The sequence below is a fragment of the Macaca fascicularis genome, chromosome 14, assembly GCF_037993035.2.
Source record: "Macaca fascicularis isolate 582-1 chromosome 14, T2T-MFA8v1.1".
NCBI lineage: Eukaryota > Metazoa > Chordata > Mammalia > Primates > Cercopithecidae > Macaca > Macaca fascicularis.
In genome coordinates, this window is record NC_088388.1 from 114,429,608 (window position 1) to 114,441,847 (window position 12,240).

At 45.1% G+C, this 12,240-nt stretch overlaps 1 long non-coding RNA gene across 1 annotated transcript in view; it reads right to left on the reverse strand.

Moving 5' to 3' along the window:
* Window positions 1-699: 699 nt before the first annotated feature.
* LOC135967128 (uncharacterized) overlaps window positions 700-12,240 on the reverse strand; it is a 58,803-nt gene continuing 47,262 nt past the window's right edge. The window contains exons 2-3 of the long non-coding RNA XR_010581010.1: window positions 8,265-8,310; window positions 700-1,193 (exon numbers count right to left, since the gene is read on the reverse strand). This is a non-coding gene — a long non-coding RNA (uncharacterized lncRNA). The remainder of the gene's footprint in view (window positions 1,194-8,264; window positions 8,311-12,240) is intronic.

Consider the following 12,240-nt stretch of genomic DNA (forward strand, 5'->3'; position numbering starts at 1 on the left):
GCTAATGGGGCTTTGAGAGTCTCCTTTTGATGAGCACGTCCCAGAAAGCAGGTATTAGCCATTTCTGCTGGGGAGGCAATGAAGGCATTTGCAGCTGAAATCGGCTTTCCTGACTGCCCTAATAAAGCAGAGACTTTCAAAGCCCCATTAGCAGTGTGCTGACTGCAGCTTTACATCTGGACTAGCCCAGTTTAGGAGGGGAGCGCTGGGCACTCATATCCTGAACCCCAAGGAACAAACTATCTCTGACCAAAGCCAGCTTCTTTTTCATTAGTAGACTGTGGATGCCATAGGAGAGAAACCCTGTCTCCCTATCGCTGGGACATAGCTTGGTGCCTGGCACAAAATAGACCCCCAATAAACGTTTATGGAATTGATAAATGAGTTTGGAGGGGGGTCAACTACTAAAAGGACCTGGAGCACCTCATTATGGACAGCTCCAGGCCCTTGGTGAGTGCTTAATACACATTTATGAGATGGATGACCGACGGGTAGGACAAAAAGTGAGTTGGGAAGTGAAGGGAAAGGATGATGTGAGAGAAAAGGAAAAGTAGCTCCTCCTTCGGTCCCCCACCTGTACAAGTATGAGACTTCACAGCCTTCCATATCTCCCCAAAGAGAAGCCAGAAGAACTTTTTCTTGTTAGGCCCCAGAGGTGAGGAAAGGCATGGAGGAAGGAGGACCCCGATTGCCAGACTCTTTTGCAAGTTCTATATGCTGAAAATCAACATAGATGGGAATGATTTTCACTTTCTAGGTGATGTAATTGTGCCTCTCATAAGTAGGTGTCTTTTTCAGGTCCACAAAGATAAGAGTGATAGAGCCAGGGTTCCAGTCCAAGTCTGTCTGCCTTCCGGGCTCACAGTCTTTCTCCCCAGCCACCTCCCGTTTTCCCTCTGACCACAGAGGAGTATCATTCTGAATATCCACTGCCTCTAGACAGTCTTTTCCACCTGTTCTACAGGCATGCACATGCCCTTCGTCAGAAAGCAGTCTAGAAGTGGTTCATCTCCACTTTCCATCATCTTCTTTCTCTTTCACGACACAAAGCACGTTTCTGGAGGAGGGGTATTAGTTGCCAATTTCCATCAGAACAGATAATGTTTCTCCAGGTGGATGGGCCTTCCCCACCTCTCCTCCTATCTTTCTGAATACTTTTTGGTCTGGTTTCAGACCAGATCTTGCGAGAAGCTCTGTAAAGGAAAATACACAACAAATAATAAGTGGAATGAAATGGATAAATGCATAAAGAGCTAGCTGGCCAGAGTGACCTGCCCTCATGAGTTTATCTCACTTACCTGTCTTACTGATACTCTTCCTGGTCTCAGGGAGATCCTCTAAGTCACTGGTTTGTGACTGGGGCTCTTTGCCCAGCCGTTCTGCCATTTGAAAATTTCCAGTCAAGATTTAGTCACTGCACATTTTTGAGAGTCCTCTAATCAGAGAAATTAACTCTCATCAGACACAGGAATTAATCTTTGTTAGTGTTGTTGTCAGTCTAACTTTGCCTTCCTCAGTGCCAGACGTGGAGAGAGGGACGCCCTCACAGGGAGCTGCCACCACCACTGGCAGAGACCTCCGGGATGCAGGCAGGGCTTCACTGAAAGAATGGGGGGTGGCCTCTGCTTCTCCCTGAGTTGAAGGGTGTGTGGAATCCCCGAGGAACTCTCTGGTGTTCAGCCCTGGGCTGTGCTATATGCAGGGCTCTAAAAACGCTGGCTGACTTGACTGTGTGAATACAGTTATGGCAGGGAGGGAGGGGAGGTGCTTTGGGAAGGATACCACAGCAAAGTGGCAACCAGCTAAGAATCAGTGACAGCACACGATGAGGGGCAGCAGGGAGAGGATTCTTTACTGGTTCACCAGTTTGTTAAAAATACAGACCTGTTTTATTTATTTCATTTTATTTTTTGACAGGTCTTGCTTTGTTGCCAACGCTGGGGTACAGTGGCACAATTTTAGCTCATGGCAACCTTTGCCTCCTGGGCTCAAGTGATCCTCCAGGTAAGGAGGCTACCTTAGCTCCTGGCTAATTCTTGTATTTTTTGTAGAGACGAGGTTTTCCCATGTTCCCTGGGCTGTTATCAAACTCCTAGACTCAAGCGATCTGCACGCCTTGGCCTCCCAAAGTGCTGAGGTTATAGGCGTGAGCCACCACGCCTGGCCCAGACCTCTCTTTTGAAGTCATCTTTCAATGGGTATGGGTGTGGGGTGTGTGGCAGTGAGGGTGAGGACAGACCCTCAGGTGCATTTGTGGAAGTTTGGGGCCAACTTCAAGATTCAGAGAATCATAGCCATTTTGGTTGTAGAGAAACTGTAATGCTCGGAGAATCAGATTGCTGCAGAGTAAATAAACGTGATGTTAACACCATCATCCATAATATATATTTCATATCCTCTCATTTGCTCATGAAAAATATATTATGTAGACTTGTCTATTATCATCATATTCATTCGCCCACAGCACTTGATTTTGTTAGTGTCAAGCTAGCTCTATATTCAAGTCAGTAGTCCTCAGCTATTGTCATCAGCATTCTAGAACATCTTTTCATTTTAAGTTACATTTTCTTATATACATGTTTCTTTTGCAGGATTAGAAAATTTGGGGGCCTTTGTTTCTGAGTGAGGAGTAGTAAGGAAAGCACTGGGAATCAGGAGAGATGACTCCCGTCTTGTCTTCTCATGGCGTACTCTGTGACCCTGGGAAATTCACATCCTCTCTGGTCAGTTTCTCCATCTGTAAAATGTGGGTATTAGACGAGACAATCTCTAAGGTCTCTTCTAATCTTTACTTTGTCTGTGAGTTGTTACTGAGAAAGTAGAGCAGGCAAATGGGCTTAGATATCTATGGCCAAGAAGGAGATCACAGTTCCTGGATAATATGGGACACAGTGGCCAGCATATAAGTTGCTCCGTGGCCACACTTCAGAGCCGCAGGAGGATCCCACCTGGATAGGGCTCTGTTTCATACTCTCCATTTCTTGGATGATTGCTTTCTTTGCTACTGGGATTAAAAAAAAAAAAAGAAAAAAACCTCCAAGACAAGTCACTTTCTCATTGGCCTGTGACATGCTACATGAACCATCTATATTATGGATGCAACCATGGATGCCGCCAACGTTGATTCATACCTTGGCGACCTCATGGATCACTGACAGCCATGCCACCTGGCAGGCTGCCTGGAATTCACCGGGGCCTGTCAGAAGCCCCAGCTGCACCTCCATTTTGCAGGCAACCACAGGCCTGGCTTTCTACCCTTGGGTTTCAAGCCTACTATTATCAGTCTAACGAACAATCACATCCTCAAATCAAAAGTCAGGAATTCTAAGAGGAGCAATGCTGCTCACGGAACTGAGTGGTGACTTGCAGAAGTACAATGAGATAACAAAGTCTCTTTCAGACATCTTTTCATAATCCAAAGCCCTAGGTAGCCGATAAACAATGCACCGCCAGCCAGGCTGAGTTCTTGCTATCTTGTTGACGAAAAGCATTCATTGTGAGGCTTCCTGGGCATCCTATTATAGGGGAAAGGAGGACTCTGACCATTTCTGCATAGTGTAGATTAATCTGAGGGCTGCATGACACCTTTACTTCACGGTCTTTGTCTCATCGGGTGTCACAAGGGAGGGAGAGTTGCTCTTTCTGGTTTTGGACACTTGCTTTTTGATCTTTTTGCTGCCTTTGATTTTTCCTTTTGGGTCGAGGGAAGGTGGGTTGTCCTGGATAGAGCCTTGTGCCTGGCTTAGCATGTCGTGTGCTGGAGGAGCATAACACTGAACATTCACCAGTGGGTCCGGGGCCAAGGTTAACAGATCTCCTTTCCTGACCTTTATACTCAAATGATCTCATCGGACCGAACTAGGCACACAGCTACAAAATACGCCCCCAAACACAACCACCTCCACCACTACTGCGGTTCTAAAACTCCTCCCACAAATCAAGTTGCAAGAGATTGAGGAAGGATTAAGGGGAGAAGTGACTGAGTAATAAAGGTCAATGTCATCTTCTGAGAACACTGGCACTTAGAGAATATTTGGCACCTGACAAAGTGACCATTTCCCAGACTTGCAAATTGATCCCTATGTAGGGCCTGAGTCTTAAAAGAGATAATACCACATGCTTCAAATATAATAGACAATGGGACTAAAATAAATGTAAATAAGCTTTCCCTTTTTGTATTTTTTCTATGGTTTTATGAGAGTCAGCAAGCAATGCTACAGAGGAAAAAGCAGTAGTTTTGAAATCAGACTGGAATTTTAGTTCCCATCATTTCTATGTTCCTGTTTACAAATCTCTGGAGTGGGGCTGAGTCAGGTGGCTCGTGCCTGTAGTCTCAGTTACTTGGGAAGCTGAGGTGGGAGGATCACTTGAGTCCAAGAGTTTGAGTCCAGCCTTAGCAATATAGTGAAACCTTTTCTTCCCAACCACCTCCACCTCTGGAAAAAAAAAAAAAAAAATTATAAAGTGGGGAATAACAGTACTTTCTTCATTATTGTTGTGAGGTTCAGGGTGTATGTAAAGGGCATGGCACATAATAGGTGCTCAGCAAATAGAAGTGTTACTTATTCAGGAGCTGTGTGTATATATATATTTAAGATGGAGTCTTACTCTGTCACCCAGGCTGGAGTGCAGTGGTACGGTCTTAGCTCACCGCAACCTCTGCCTGCCGGGTTCAAGGAATTCTCCTGCCTCAGCCTCTCGAGTACTTGGGATTACAGGCACCCGCCCCCAAGCCCAGCTAATTTTTGTATTTTTGATAGAGACAGAGTTTCACCATGTTGGCTAGGTTGGTCTCGAACTCTTGACCTCAAGTGAGCCCCCCGCCTCGGCCTCCGAAAGTGCTGGGATTACAGGCATGAGCCACCGCGCCTGGCCTTGAATTGCTTTTGTTGCCCAACTTTCTGTCCAGATTTGCCAAGAATCAACTACCTAGGTGTAGTAAGAAATTGAGTCTCTGAATGGCAAAAGGGGCTAATTTTGCTACCTGGGGGTTGGGAGTCTTTATGATTTGTTGTGGAGATGGGCAACTGCCTCACAGCCAGGAGGGAATGAACCCTTTTTATATATTCCTAGGTAGGAAGGAACAGCAGTGGTTTGGGCCCTGCATCTGGCTTAAAGAGGAATGCTGACCAACCTTTAACAAACTCTCTTAGGACCCGATATGTTTAAGAATTCAGAATTTTTCAGATTTTAAAAAAGTAATATGGGCTGGGCATGGTGGCTCATGCCTGTAATCCCAGTACTTTGGAAGGCTGAGGTGTGAGTAACACTTGAGGGCAGGAGTTTGAGAACAGCCTGGACAATACAACGAAATCCCGTCTCTACTAAAAATAGGAAAATTAGCCGAAGGTAGTGGCAAACACCTGTAATCCCAGCTACTTGAGAGGCTGAGGCAGGAGAATCGCTTGAACCCGGGAGGCGGAGGTTGCAGTGAGCCGAGATCACACCACTGCGCTCCAGCCTGGGTGACAGAGTGAGACTCTCAAAAAATAAAAAATAAAAAAAGGTAATATGGTGCAGTTAGTGTATATTATGTAACAACTACAGCAGAGTTTGGGGCAATAACTTCTGAGCAAAAACTATTCAGATTTCTGTAACAAATATTTATCTTAAGTGGGATAAATGAAGCCTACAAAGAAATTCAGGTCAGGTCAGGTTTTGCTGCGAAATGAGTTATGAAAAATCTTTTAGTATTCAGAGGTTTTTGGATTCCAAAATTGTGTTTTGTTGATTTATGGTAATAATAGAGATGATGATAAATAATAACAGCAGTTGCATTTAATAAATGTTTTCATTGTGTTGGGGTCTCTAAGTGCTTGGCATCTATTTTCTTACTTGTTCTGTAACAGTCTTGTGAGGTTGGTAGTATTGTTTTCCTTTTAGTGATGAAGAAAATGAAGCTCAGAGATATTAAGAAACTTTCCTCAGAGGACACAGCCATTAAATGGCAAACCTAGGATTTGAACCTATATCCATCTGATTGCAAAGCCTATGCTGGTAAAAATCAATCACTGTTTTTCCCCGCATAGTAGAGGTTGCCTTACCTTGGAATCAGAGACTTTGTCTTGTGGATGATAGAACATTTGCTAGGCTATTTTTGCCCCATGATTTGAGCTGGGCTGGAGGTGTCCTAAACTGATGGGTAGTTGTGCCGTATAAAGGGATAAGAGGTCAGTGGGAGTGGATGATGGATGGCATAAACCTGGTCATTGCACTATGGGCATGCTGGCTATATTGATGCAAGCCTGACCCAGACAGACTTTGACCTTGGTTTGATCTCCCACCACTCAAGAAAAGCTTCCTTCAGCTTCAAATGGCCTTACTTGGAGCTCAGCTGTACAGAAAGGGTAAGTGAACTGCCCAGGCTCAGACCAGGCCTCATCTCTCTGTGTGTGACCTCTATTGTTTGGGTAGAGTACTACAGAAAAAAAAAAAAAAATCCTAATAAGCCTTAATATGGGAGGAAGTGGCCATCCTAAAAATAACGCCGGGCCCTGTGGAGTAATGACATCATTAGGCAACTCCAGCCTAGAGGGATTCTAAGCACTTTTGAGTAGACATTTTATTTTAGCACAAGATGTATCAAGTAGATCTATTATGCTTGTCAGCCCAAGCCAGGGTTGCAAGGCAAGAATTAAGTGAAAGGCTCATGTGAAGGGCCATGACACTTCCTTTAATCACATTTTACATAATTGGAATAGTTGCTGTTTCCAAATCTTTGGCTGGGCAGTCTTCATGACCACAACAAAACAGATCTGGGAAGAGAAGAAATTCTATCATCTGGAGAGGACCTGACATTTTAACTTAATTCTAAGTCTTGGGGAGGAGAAGAAGCCTGGGGAACTGGATTAACCAAGAGCTGCTGACAAAGACGGAAGTAGATGTCATGGAGAATTCCTCGGCTCTGGGATTATCCTCTTCTTTTTGGCTGACAAGTGAGCAGAAGGTTTTCTTCTTCCCATGGTTTTTTTCCCTAACAGGTTCCTAGGATCATGCATGAAATAACAAGGCTTTATCATCTTCTGTTTAACTTTCTCTACTTGGCCATGAGCTCAGGGAGGCCAGGATTAGATTTATCCATTCCTTCCTCCCCAGCACTCATCATAGTGCCTGACGCGTATTGCGATGCTCAATAAAAATGTGTTGAATTACTTTGGGAGGTCATGGCAGGAGGACTGCTTGAGCCCAGAAGTTCAAGACCAGCCTGACAACACAGTGAGACCCCCATCTCAATTAAAACACTATATAGATCTAGACTTAGATTGTATACATATATATGAATTTAGATAAAATGCCCATGAATTTAGTTTTGTAAATGATGAGGAACTATTTTGTACGTCTCTGTTCACTTGCAAGAGGTTATTGTTGATGTAGCCTAACCCCAAGAATAGAAGGGGAAGCCAGTCCTTCTCCATCAGAACAGTGAAATGTGCATTGGACTAGGGGCAAAGAGACCTGCATGCCATGACTTTAGTCAAGTGGTTCTAACAACTCAGGGTCCTCTTCATGTAAAGTAATGATAAAAACTCTTGGTATCTCCTAGCTTCACAGAGGGACCAGCAGAATACCTGACATTAAACCTGACTGTAGCATGGAGACAAATCAGCCTGCTATTAAAACTCAGGCCTGAAGGTTCTTTCCCTTTTCCATTGCACTGGTCCTGGACCTCTCATGGGTTCATCTCCCTGAGGAAGCAGGGAAAGTGAAGGGTGACCACTCTTCATGTGGTCTGGCCACATGCCTGGCCATGCACTTGTTTTTCCCCAGAACTAAATGTCTGTTTCAGCTCCTTGGTTCCCTCCCTCCCTTCTCTGCCCTCCTTTCCCACTTGCAGTCCTCACTCAGCCTTCCCCTCTCTTTGCTCTGGCCCCCTGGGGCCTGTCATAATTAGAAAAGGAGGAAAGGGGGGAGCCATTCTAGCCCACCAGGGTTTTAGAGGGAGTTGGGACTGCGTGCTGGGGACCCAGAGCTGCAAAGGTTTCAACGTCTTTCTTCCCTTTTAACCTGTGACTTTAGCAGGCCCTGTGCTAAAGTCTGGGAGGGTTCAAGGCCATGAACACATGGCTTTGCATGTAAATATGTATATAGTAAAATGTGAGTATGTGCACATGTGTATAAAGATGTGTACGGATGTGGGTATGGATTCATTATGTGTTGTGCTTCTGAAGGGAGAGCAATGCAGAAAAGGATTCTTTTTAATCCAGAAACTTGAATCCATGTCATCTTTGGGGTACAAATTCTCTGGGGAATCCTTTTGTACTTACCTCTCTTTCTTTCCTCACCTCATTGCCCCCAGGCTCTTCATTCTACCTTAACAAAAGGAAAGCAATGGTTGGAGTAGATGGGGGAGGACTCCCAATCCTTTCTCCCTCCCTCCAAACCAGGTGTTGGCTTGAGATGGCAACATAATCGCTCGCAGGGGGTGGATGCTGGCTTCCCACCTTCTGCGGAGCCACAGTCTCGCGCCTGTGCTGGCATTTTCCTGAGCAATGCTGAGGGGATCATTAATCTGTCTCCTTGCTATTTTTCTGTCCAGCCCAAGGGACGACTCTGGCCTATAAATCAGCTCGGTATGAAGTGGGAAAATCAAGAAAGGGATACAGTTAGAAGGAAAATAGCCATTCAGAAGCATACAGATCTGAGGTGTGAAACCCAGAAAGTGAGGGAAGAAGGAAGAACGCTCTTTTGAGGAAATAACATGGAGAAAAAATTATACTAACATGGCAGGGCCAGATCTGGGACAAAGGAGATCTTGAATCTGGTCTTCAAGATGTTATTCTAAGCTTCTTGCTTTAGCTAATCTCTCTGGGCTACAACTAGGCCATCTGTTAAGGTGGGATCCCACCACACTCACTCCGCTTTGTGCATTCCTGGAAACTAGAGCATGTGCAAAGAAACAAAACAAATTCGTACATGCAAATTATTAAAACCCTACATATTTTCTCATGCAAATTAATTAATACGACATACTCATGGTGAAGATTTCGAAGCAGCCCTGTAGGAAATGGGAGGCAGTGCAGTCAGCGGGAAGGACATGTACCCGGAATCAGGCCTCATAAGGATTCTCTGCAAGTCTCTGTCCAGTCCGTTAACTGTTGGCCAGCACCTCAGTTTCCTCATTCTTTAAAGTAAGTCTGAACACCAAACTTCTGCACTGATGGAAGTTGTCACCACAGTGATATGAAGCACTCTTATTCCTCTCAGTGAAGCTTCCACATCTTGGCAATCATTCACAGGCACCTCAGCTTGAAGGGAGAAAGGGCTGCCTCAGTGTGGGCCATCACTGTGGGTCCCAGCTGTAGCCCATTGCTTTCCAGACCACATGGGCTTGACCAGTCCCTTCTGGGACAAAGTCTGCTCTAGGGGCATTGATATTTGCAGAGGCAGTTTGGTGGCTTAAAGAAGAGGTCCCCAACCCCCAGTCTGTGGCCTGTTGGGAAAAAGATTGTACAGCAGGATGTGAGCGGCTGGTGAAGCTTCATCTCTACTTACGGCCACTCCCCATTGCTTGCATTACCGCCTGAGCTCCACCTCCTGTCAGATTAGCCATGGCATTAGATTCTCACAGGACCATGAACCCTATTGTGAACTGTGCATGTGAGGGATCGAGGTTGCATGCTCCTTATGAGAATCTAATGCCTGATGATCTGTCACTGTCTTCCATCATCCTCAGATGAGACCATCTAGTTACAGGAAAACAAGCTCAGGGCTCCCACTGATTCTACATTATGGTGAGTTGTATAACTATTTCATTACATATTACAATGTAATCATAATATAAATTAAGTGCAAAATAAATGGAATGTGCTTGAATCATCCCCAAACCCTCCCCTGCACCTCCAGTCTGTGGAAAAATTGTCTTCCATGAAAATGGTCCCCAGTGCCAAAAAGGTTGGTGACCACTGGCTTAAAGAGCTCAGACTAGAAACCGATGGGCTTGGTAAGTTTAAAGCCACTGGTGAACTATGTTGCCTCTGGGAAGATCCTGAGCCTGTCCTGAGGCCCTATAACCACATCTGTGTAATGGAACCACACACCTGTCTTTCCTTGTGAGCATTAGAGATAGTGTATGGAGAGCACACAGGACAATTCCTGAAGAACAGAGACATTCAGCGAAGAACAACACTTACTATTATTGGACCACTGGAGTTGAAGACTGGAAAAGATGATGAATGGGATTGAATATACCCCTCATGCAGACATCTCACAGAGCAGGTAAAGTGTGTGTGCTTACTTTTTTTTTTCTTTTGAGACAGGGTTTCACTCTCTCACCCAGGCTGGAGTGCAGTGGCATGATCTTGGCTCACCGCAACCTCTGCCTCCCAGGCTCAAGCAATTCTCCTGCCTCAGCCTCCCAAGTAGCTGGGATTACAGGTGCACGCCACTGCCACCCGGTTAATTTTTGTATTTTTAGTAGAGACGGGGTTTTACCATGTTGGCCAGGCTGGTCTCGAACTCCTGACCTCAAATGATCCACCCGCCTCAGCCTTTTAAAGTGCTAGGTTTACAGGTGTGAGCCACCGCACCTGGCCTGTGTGTGCTAACTTTGTAAGTGTGTGCACATATGTGTACATGTGCATGGACCTGGCTGATGTGTTAAGTGTGTGTGTAATAAGTACATATGTGTGTAAGAATGTGTGATAATATGTGCACATGTGAGTGTGTACATGTGTGCATATACATGTAGTTGTGAATGAGTGTGTGCATTTATGTGTTGGGGTACCCACACTGACTAGTGCTCCAAATAGACGCTGGCTTTATTCATGCTTCTCTCTCCACCTGAAATGTTCTTCTCTCCTTCCCTATCCTGTAAACTCCTTTTAATTTATCAAGAGTCAACTCGTATCATCTCTCAAGCCATCCTTGAGCTCTTTGGGAAGAGTTGATCATTCTCCTTTGTGTTTTCCTCTGCCTTTAATTAGAGTAAGCTGCAGATGGAGGCATTAACTGTATGAGCTCTAGACTCAGATGTTATAGGTTTAAATCTTGGCTCTTCAGCTTGTAGCTGAGTGATCCCAGATGAGTTATCTGACCTTTGGAAGCCTTAATTTTCTCATCTATAATATGGAAATAATGGTGTAGTGCTCATAGGGTTGATAGGTTTAAATAATACAATGCCTGTAGAGCATTTCACATGGCACCTGGTTTGTAATAAGTGCTCAGACTATATCAATTATCATCATTACTCTTACTAGTGTATTTGCCACATAGTATTAAAATATTAGAGAGTGGCTGGGCGCGGTGGCTCACACCTATAATCCCAGCACTTTGGGAAGACAAGTTGGGTGGATCACCTAAGGTCAGGAGTTCAAGACCAGCCTGGCCAACATAACAAAACCCCATCTCTACTAAAAATACAAAAATTAGCCAGGTGTGGTGGTGGGTGCCTGTAATGCCAGTTGCTCTGGAAGCGGAGGCAGGAGATTTGCTTGAGCCTGGGAGGCACAGGTCACAATGAGTGAGATCATGCCACTGCACTCCAGACTGGGTGACAGAGCAAGACTGCATCTCTCTCTCTCTCTCTCTGTGTGTGTGTGGGTGTGTATACACACTCTCCAGACTCTCTTTTATGCTACCATCAGACGGAAAACTTGAAGGCTAGAGAACAGCCTCATTCCCATACAAAAGACATCCTCAAGCGACACATAAAGATCCACACTGTATCTATATTTGGCAGGCATTTGGCTTAGGTTTATGACATCACCAAGGCTATTTTTTCCTGCAGTTGTATTCAATGGCCTCAATTGAAACACTAGAAAGCCTCTTCTGGCCCATCAATGAGTCCAAGGTCAAAACTTCTGGTAGGACAACACCCTACTGTTGCTGCTCCACAGAAAGCACCCTCAGCCACCCTGGTCTACTCATTCCCCAGACATGCAACACCACATGCAAAACCAGGTCCAGAAAGAGAAAAGGCCAGCTTGCCACACAAAACTGACCCCCAGAAGCCACAGGACAAAATACGTACAAATAAATCATTGTATAGGACACAGGCTATCAGCCTCTTCAACTTGTTATCCTGCCTTTGTTTTCTCCCATCCCTCCTTTTCCCGAAGGGAAGCCGAACTGGAGGCTCAGGCACATCCTAGTTTCTAAGGCAGTCTTGAATGAGGCAGGGATTTCAGTGCAACCGTCTGGTGAGGATGAGAACTAAGTTATGTTCTCTGAGACTCAGGATTTGATGTGCTTGGATGAGCACTGGGTACCCAAGAAACCTCCTAGTCGGGCATTTCCTGTGCT